Below are 9480 nucleotides of genomic sequence, written 5' to 3' on the forward strand. Positions count from 1 at the left end.
AACGTAGAAGTCTTGAAAGGGATATAAAACCACATGCCTCAGGCTTTAATGAAGCCCTTAAGTACCAGAGGTTCAAGCAACTTTTGTGGGCAATCTCCTCCATAATTAACTACTGTGGGGTTTCTTACACTGTGCTTGCAGGTTGTATCAGAGAGACAGAATTTATGAATAATCTGGCGTTGCAGTCTGCTCTGACAATACTAATTTAACAGTAGAAATTTTATAAAAGAAGAGGTATGTTTTATTTGGGATGCCAAAATTATTTCCAATATGCTTAAGATAACTGTGATGGTTTGATAACTCTCTTAATGTTTTTTGCCAAATTTGCTTGCTAAGGTGTAATACTTGAGATAATAGAGCTGACTTTTGTAACAGGACAGAACAAAGACCCAGATCTGTTTAAGTATTAGCATTCAAAATACACAAGTTCTCATATAAATGAGCGTGGGGAGAGAGCAGGGTGCACATTAGTTAGGAGGTCATCTGTTTGTGTTTTATTCACTGCATTATAACTCTGGTCTGTCATTCCTGGATATGCTTTTTTCCATTACCATGACATGCTATGCTAAAGTAAGGCATTGTAATTGAAGTAAGTTTTCCATTAGGAAATCTTTCATAAAATCATGTCATTGGGAAGTAACACATCCCATTCAGACCAATCTCCCTGATGGAAAAGGATGCTTGGAATTTGCAGAGGCTGCCGGCTCCATGGATAATTTATCAGTGCCACCAGCTGATCTCTAGAAAAGGCTTAAAAATAACAAAGGGCAACTAATGTGTTTCAAAAGCTCACTGGTGCTTCTCGTATTTGAAAGCTTATCCTGGTGCATTCCATCTATGGCTTTAGACTATTCTTCACATCATTTGCATGAAGAAGCTTACAGCTTTCCCCAGACAGAGAGCGGATTACAAATGTTCTTAAGTCAATAGCCTTCACATTTTAAAGTATTTGCTTATAAAAGGCAACTTTAGGAAGTTCAGAATCTAAACCTTGCTGTTCCTGTTTGACAAGAAAACCTTGGCAGTTTCTTAGTGCTCGGTATAAAACTGATGCCTTACATTTCTTCAACAGTTTCTCTCCTAGGATCTCCAGGTGCTTTGGATAATTAACATAACTTTAATGTGCATCCCTGGAAACATCCCTTTGCAATACAGAACTGTTTACACCATGCTCTTTCAAGAAGAGGACACAAAACTGGCATCCAAAGGCAATCAATTCAGTGGCTAGATTCCCACTCTTGTGAAGGTGGTTTTGACAGGTTTGATAGACTACTCGAGATTCTTAGGGCTGAAGAACTTTCCATGGGCATATTGGCTAACCTTCACAACAGTGAAGGATTGTGTCCGGTGGATATGGCCCATGGATATGGCCCCAAGACTCGGCCTCTCTGTGTCCATCTGCATGCAGATGTTATTCTGCCTTTGCTCAGATCTCAAAGGAAGAAAACGCAATGTGATCATGCTGTTTATACATCCTATGGTGTCCTTCCCCCTTGCAGCTCTGAATCTATGAAGAATTTTAAGCAATTCTGACATAGCAAAAGAGACCTCACAGATGGTCCAATGAATTTTAAGAGAGAAAAAAAAAATGTCATGGGGCTCAGCGGGCACTCTATTACTGTGGTAGAGCTCTGAGAGTATAAGACAAATTCACAACAGACTCTTCATTAGCCAGGATGCTCATGGACCAGGTTATTATACTAGGACATATAAAGCAAATTCCAACACAGACAGGGAAAATATGTACGACTATGAGTAAAATAACACTGAAGTGATCATACCCTTCTCTTAATTCTCATGAGAATTTTTATATATATTTTATATATATTCTATATATTCTATATATACTCCATTTTCAATATAGAATCATAGAATAGTTAGGGTTGGAAAGGACTTTAAGATCATCAGGTCCCAACCCCCCTGCCATGGACAGGGACACCTCACACTAAACCATCTCACCCAAGGCTCTGTCCAACCTGGCCTTGAACACCACCAGGGATGGAGCATTCACAACTTCCCTGGGCAACCTATTCCAGTGCCTCACCACCCTCACAGTAAAGAACTTCTTCCTTAAATCCAATCTAAACTTTCCCTGTTTGAGTTTTAACCCGTTACCCCTTGTCCTATCACTACAGTCCCTAATGAAGAGTTCCTGCCCAGCATCCCTATAGGCCCCCTTCAGATACTGGAAGGCTGCTATGAGGTCTCCATGCAGCTGTCGCTTCTCCAGGCTCAACAGCCCCAACTTCCTCAGCCTATATTCATACAGGAGGTGCTCCAGTCCCCTGATCATCCTCATGGCCCTCCTCTGGGCTTGTTCCAACAGTTCCATGTCCTTTTTATCTTGAGGACACCAGAACTGCACACAATACTCCAGGTGAGGTCTCTGGAGAGCAGAGCAGAGGGGCAGGATCACCTCCTTCAACCTGCTGGTCACACTCCTTTTGATGCAGCCCAGGATACGGATGGCTTTCTGGGCTGCGAGTGCACACTGAAGCTGGCTCATGTTCATTTTCTCATCAACCAGCATCCCCAAGTCCTTCTCCACAGGGCTGCTCTGAATCTCTTCTCTGCCCAACCTGTAGCTGTGCCTGGGATTGCTCCCACCCAGGTGTAGGACCTTGCACTTGGCATGGTTAAACTTCATGAGGTTGGCATCAGCCCATCTCACAAGTGTGTCAAGGTCCCTCTTGATTGCATTCCTTCCCTCCAGCGTATCAACCGAACCACACAGCTTGGTGTCATCAGCAAACTTGCTGAGGGCACATTCAATCCCACTGTCCATGTCAGCGACAAAGACGTTAAACAAGACCGGTCCCAACACCGATCCTTGAGGGACACCACTCGTTACTGGTCTCCAGCTGGACATTGAGCCATTGACCACAACTCTTTGCGTGCAGCCATCCAGCGAGTTCTTTATCCACTGAGTGGTCCATCCATCAAATTGATGTCTCTCCAATTTAGAGACAAGGATGTCATGTGGGACACTGTCGAACAGTTTGCACAAGTCCCCGTAGATGACATCAACTGCTCTACCCCTGTCCATCAGTTCTGTAGCCCCATCGTAGAAGGCCACCATTCTCACACTGATTGTTCTATGTAAAAAGAAAAAATAAAAGTGTTTAATAAATATAGTAAAAACCCTAGGTGCAAACAGTCTGTTGCAGGCCAGAGGCAACACTTACTTCTGCTGACTTGGAAGAAACGGCTATAACCAGAAGTTCATCCCTACCTGTTTAATAGCGACTGAAAGGGTGGTTTGGAAAACAAAAACAAAAACAAACCAAAAAAAAGCAAGATTTAACAAAACTCCTGGGCCTGATCCAACAGCAAATAATAAATAAAAAGACAGTCTGGTGAGGTAGAGGGGAACTTGCCTCTGTTTTATAGGCGATGAGTTTTCACTTATTATCTCTGGCCTAACTGAAACACATTGGCTTTGTGAGATTACTAAGCTGATTAATAACAGGAAGAGAAAACAATGAAATTCTGTGAAACTCTGTGAGTGAGATTTCCTGTTATCTTTGGATCACATAGATAAATAGATGGGTTAAAAGACTGTACAACATTAGTTTTAACAATCTTTATTATTTCCCAAATCAACTCACTTGTGGGATGATTTTTCTGCAGATTCCTTCCTAAATATTAAGATCTAGGAAAAAAATAAATTGAAGTGCCAAATTATCACTTTCTTGCATCTGTGGAAGACCCAACTGTAGTTTCAAGCTCTGCTACAGACCACTTTTTGGTCAATCAGAATATTTTTTCCAGATCATAGTTTCACTTGCAGGAGACATGATTTTCCATTGCAAGAGTTAAATCAATACAATTTTTTAAATTGTATGAGTGCAAAAGTTCTTTGTAGCTGGGTAGTATCTTGCCCTTTCTGGACAGACATAATATCTATTATTACAGGTACCCTAATACAGATATACATGACTCTCTTCTTATGGTGCTGTGCCATTTTTTATTATACTAGAATTCTGAAAGCAACTTCATTTTTGGGCTATAAAAAACCTCTTCAAATGTTATTTAATACTTGTGCTTCAGATCTTTCCTTCTTTTTCTCCTGCTTAGAGTGAAGATGACTGTAATTTTGTTCCACCCACTGCATGTCTTACTTGTCTAAATATATAATTCCTTTAGGTCACAGTCTTATTTAAAGTGAGTGTATGTGTATATACATATACTCTGTGCTGAGCATTCTGGGTACAGTGACAACTCAGGAAAAGCTGGTGAAGGGAGGTACCAGCCTCTGCCGCATTTAACATCTTTAAAGCAATTTGGAAGTAAACCAAAAAGATGTACCCTGGATTAATCAGTGGTCATGGACTAGATGCAAAATTTACTGAGTGAAACACAAATGCCTGAGAAATACCCAAACTCTAGATAACTGTAATGGAAACTAGAGCATTATTTGGATCTTAGGCCTGCTTAGCAATTTAATAATAGGAAAACCCTTAACCGTAGTCTACCTATATCTACATAGACATAGGAACAAAGAGATGATATGGGTATGAATGTGGATGTGGATATGGATATAGATTAGATATATATCTAGGTAGAAAAATGAGCAAATTTCTAAATATTGAAGGCCCACATGTTGGGATAGAAATCTGACTCTCTGAGTCTCCATCATGCTGCAGGGACCCACCACACTGAAGCCCAGTAGGGCAACATCCAGATGTTAATTGAGTCAACTCAAACTTCTTCAAGAAATGTCATCTAAAACACATTGGCTGCTGTTCTACCTTAGCTTTCTAACACTGGCACAACTGACTTCATAGCATTTGCATAGCTGAGGATATGAAAGGGGAATTAAGACTCGACTGGCTCAGTGACCGAGTTTGTCTGTTTTGGAGGATTGTTCATTATTATCCTCTTAACTGAGTCACGCTCATGTGCTGCTTATCAGCCCAGGTAAGTAGACAGGCTGTTGAGAGAAGAAACTGTCTTTACTTCTTCCTTTGACCTTTATTTGGCAATTTCTTCTTTAAAAACTTAGACATAATATTTACAGTATTTATCCTATTTAATAGTTGATCACACACCACCTAATCTCTTGGTTTTAGTCTAATCCATCCATGCCAAGGATTTATTTTACTGTTGCCAATACTGGACTGTCTTTATTTATCACAGCCATCCTCACTACATCTTCTGAGGAAACCATATGAATCAAGTAACTATCCTGATTTGTTGCACCCCTGGATAACAAGAAATGCCTTATTCTGACTCTGTATGTTTTTGCTATTTTGAGCCCTCCCACAGATTAAAGTCAGAAGAGCACTAGCAGTAATGGTTAGCTGTGTCACAGGGGAGCAGCGTGAGCTGTTCATTGCATTAGGATGGGCTTTCAGTGGTGACGGGCAATTTCCACCTACCCTGAACATTTCACTCTGGACTATTCTCACCCATTCAGGCTCTGTTCCCCACAGGAGTGGGGAGCAGGCTGGCCACACACATTTAATGCAGAACTCATCCTGCTGCCTGCTGCCCCAATGGGCCTGAAGAAACCATCCTTCCAGAGGACAATAACACACAGGGACTGTGTGGCCACCAGAGAAGTGGGCTGTGTTGTCCTCAGTGGTCCTCAGTCAGTTCCCAATTGGTCCTCACCTCAGTTTAACATTTCAGAGTTTATCCTGGATTTTTCCCTGCAACACAGAAAGGCACTGAGGAACATCCCAGTGAATCATAAGTCCCTGTGCCAATTTACCCACTCTTATCCTGCCATACAAACCCCAGGTCAGTTTTGAGGAGTTAGGAAGGGAAGGTCAGGTGGGAAGAGGGCAGTGGGGAAGATCCTGGGATGGATCTTGGTCAGGAATTATTCTGTCCCTGCTAGGGATATTAAGTCTGACATTCAGGACTGATCCAGGAGCTCTTCTATAAAGTCTTATTTTATGAATAAAGCAAATAAATGTATAAACTGTACAGGAAAAATTACACCCATCAAAACATTCATGAAGCTGTGTATATTCACACACAAATCTGAAGATGTATAAAATTACAGCCTAGACCATTTTCCAAAGAAGTTCTCTTTAATTGGCACAAGGTGTTGAATTATGCAGAACAGATCTCAACAGAGATTTTTTTTTTAATATAAAGTTAATTACTTTATCTTGGTTTGCATTAGGAAGCACAATACTTTTTGCACTGACTCTTTGTATCAGAGACAGCTACTATCCATGTTACTCTGTTCATGTAATAAAAATCAAATTGCATCAATTCCTTAACAAAGCACAGCAGAGGCTTCTCTTAATAGAATCCTTATTAGAGAATCAGATACAGCTCTCTCTAAAGAAAGGGTTTTTAAAAGGTACTGGGATTTCTCTGTAGTTTATTAGATTTAAGCAACACTGGAATTAGCTGCTGGGAGATGTCAGCTTGGAGTAAGAACTGCTGGGTAGAAGCAGAGGCAATTAGGATACTCTGTGCTGCAGACATGATTCAATGGAAATTTTTTATTTTATGAGCCAAGCTGAAGAGGTGAGAGGGGCAGAAGTGCTGGCAGTTGATGTTTTGACTTATCCGTTGCTATGTGTACAGAGTTCCTTCCTCACACCCCAGTTTCATTTCAAAGCAGGGCCAGGTTTGCAAGTCAAAATGCATTCCATTCTACAGCCATTCCTAAAGCCATGGCACAGGAAACCAGGGAAACAGGGGACTTAGGGGAATTCTGCTACGATGGGATTCAGCTTGCTTTCTTTCCTGTGCCAAAAAACCACAAACATCTTAACAGGCCCAATCTGGACTTGAGAATTTGTAAGGAAGCAAGTGAATTTTACATGCCTTTGTTTTTGAGAACAGTTTGCACAGGCTTATTCCTAGGCTGAAATGGTATTCAGTTTGTGCCCTGAAGCATGAGGATTGATAGCCCTTGTCATTTGCTCCCAGCTAGTATAACTGCCGTTATCTTAGCAAAGCACACCCCATTGCCATCAGACTCCTCTGGAGAACAATTAGCAGAGCTCAGCAGCTGAAATAATGACAGCAGGGCACTGGCAGCATGGCTGCAGCCAGCCTGCACCAGAAACGGACCCTGTGTACATCTCAGAGCTGCTCTCTGCGTCTCCCCAAGCCAGGGCTGGTGACTCTGGTGGCTGCAGGAGGTTGTCAGGGTGTTTAGAGGGCTGGCCAACCAACAGCCACAGCAAATCCTTTCTGGTGACTTCAGCACTTCAGGAATTCAGGTTTTGGAAATCCAAATTTGTGATATTTTAAATTACTGGTGCCAGACTCCTTAGCCACCACTGCTTATGGGTATTCCTGGTCACTGCCTTTAACTTATCAGACCACAGTGTCCATGCTGTAGTTCACTGTATACTCCAAGCTTGTGTCCAAACTGATGCTGATTGTAAAATTCAGGCAGCACCATGCCACCCAGACTTATTCTCCCCCCACTTGCAGCATCCTCTTGCTCCAGCCCTCCAGAGCTGCTCAATTAGTGAAAGTGATCACTCCTAAACCATACCCTGCATCTTTGGACTTATATTTTCTCTCCTGGCATACTGCTGTATAAAAGGCTTTTACAGATCAGAGTTTCAAAAGGAAGCACACAGGCAACACCTGAAATAGAGAGGAGGTTATAGATCAAACAGGCAGCTGTGTGAGGGCTCCCAGCATTTGAAGAGAGCAGGGATGGCCAAAGTAAAGGAGTAGGATCAAAGGCATTGCTTCAGAAAGCTGCTGGTGTTCTGAAAAAGATATTGCTCCAACCTGCTGTGAAGCTGGATCGGAGTGCACCGAGGAGAACTGGCAGAAAGGTACATACTCCTATTTCCCTTCTTCCTTGTTTTCATGCCCCCAACAGGCTAAAAGACTGTTCCTTTGCCTGGGAGTCTACCAAAATCAAGGCAGGAGCAGCCACTAGTACCTGTCTGTGACAACATCAGATAGTCGTGACAAGGCTGATGCTGAACTTGCAACAGCGTCAACTGCCAGACTCCAAAAAAAAAGCAGGTGTGATGCCATTTGGCAGCACTTGATGAATTTGTTCCCTGTGACATGAGGCGTCTAACTGAGCTGCTGTCCTCACACCCTGATATCATCAGTGGGCACAGATGGGACCTTCCACAGAGTGGTGGTGTATTGTGTGGGCTGAGTCACTCTGAAGGATCCTAATTTCTGAAACTGTTCTGGATGCAACCGGCCCTGAGTGAAGCAGAAACCTCTGGTAACTCTGCCACTAGCTTAGACTCTGAACAAAAAATCCCTAGTAGTGGGTGCAAAGATACAGGTCTAACCACCCATCCTAACCATAAATCATCTCTTTAAAATTAAGTGTGTGCCCTGATAATCTGCAAATGCTGCTTTTTAAGTAAAAAGCTACCTGCAAGAATTTTAAGAGGCATCAGCAGTTAAATATGAGTTTGTTACAAAGCACATTCTGAAATGGCCCACAAGACAGCAGCAACATGACTTTCAGATAGTTCTGATATCTTTGCATAGCTGAGACAGGGCATCTGGTCCTGGACTCAGAATTTTTCGTTCCCACCTGCCTCAGGTGAGTACCAGTAAAAAGTGCAAAGTGCTCACCTCCAGCTTGCAAAGGCATCTCAAGACAGGAGGCAAGTTTAAGTGGAGTTTGGCATCCCGCAGGGTGAACTTTTCCTGACAGCCAAAGCAATGATACTGAGCACTATCATCCTCGGCTGTGCACATCTTTGCCTGACCTTATCCTGGATGCATCCCCTTTGACTTACTTCTTTAAAGAGCCTAATAGATTTTCTTTAGCTTGAGGCAGAGGAAACCTCTGCTGGATTGAACTAATGTAGAAGTATTAGAAAAGATTGGTGCTGGGAATTTTTTCCCCTCTTCCCCTTGCTGCATGATAGGAAGAAAATGTATGACCTAAATCTGCCAAGCACCTTCAAAGGAAAGGAAGAAAAACATGTGGAAAAGCATTAGAAAGCCACCCAGCTCCCTTTAATTATAGCCAACATTGCTAAATGAATAGAAAATAAACGGAATAAGTATTAAATGATTATGGTTTCCCTCACATATTTCTCTTCATCTATTCACCAGCAGATAGTTTTACAACATAAATAAATCTTTTCAGATGTAAACAAGTCTTACTGCTGGAGTTGGCTGCAGGGTGGGAGGGAATCTGCGATCTCCAGCACCCCCTGCAGCATCCTCGCCAAAAGACAGGCTCGAGTCTGCATCGCAAGTCAAGGGGCATAAACCCAGCTGTGGTTATGAGTATTTCTGGGTTTTAAAACAGTAAAACACACTTTCATGCAGGGTTTAATTCTACCAGTTTCTTACTATTTCTCGGTTTAACATTAAATAGAAGGAAAACCTGTTTTGGAATCACAAAGCTTCGTAAAGTAGGAAATGCAGTTCTGTCTGACCCCACCTTCCCCAGTGGAACCTTTCTGCTTCCAGCAGCCATGGCACGAAAGGCCTGAGAAATGGGCCAGAACATTGCAGGGAGGGGGAAGTTTTGTAAGTCCCTAGTATCTGGGAAGAAAAAAC

This window comes from Pezoporus flaviventris, unplaced genomic scaffold (assembly GCF_033815535.1).
Source record: "Pezoporus flaviventris isolate CSIRO_AGI_PZ_B2104156 unplaced genomic scaffold, CSIRO_AGI_Pfla_v1 ptg000001l, whole genome shotgun sequence".
Taxonomy (NCBI): Eukaryota; Metazoa; Chordata; class Aves; order Psittaciformes; family Psittacidae; genus Pezoporus; species Pezoporus flaviventris.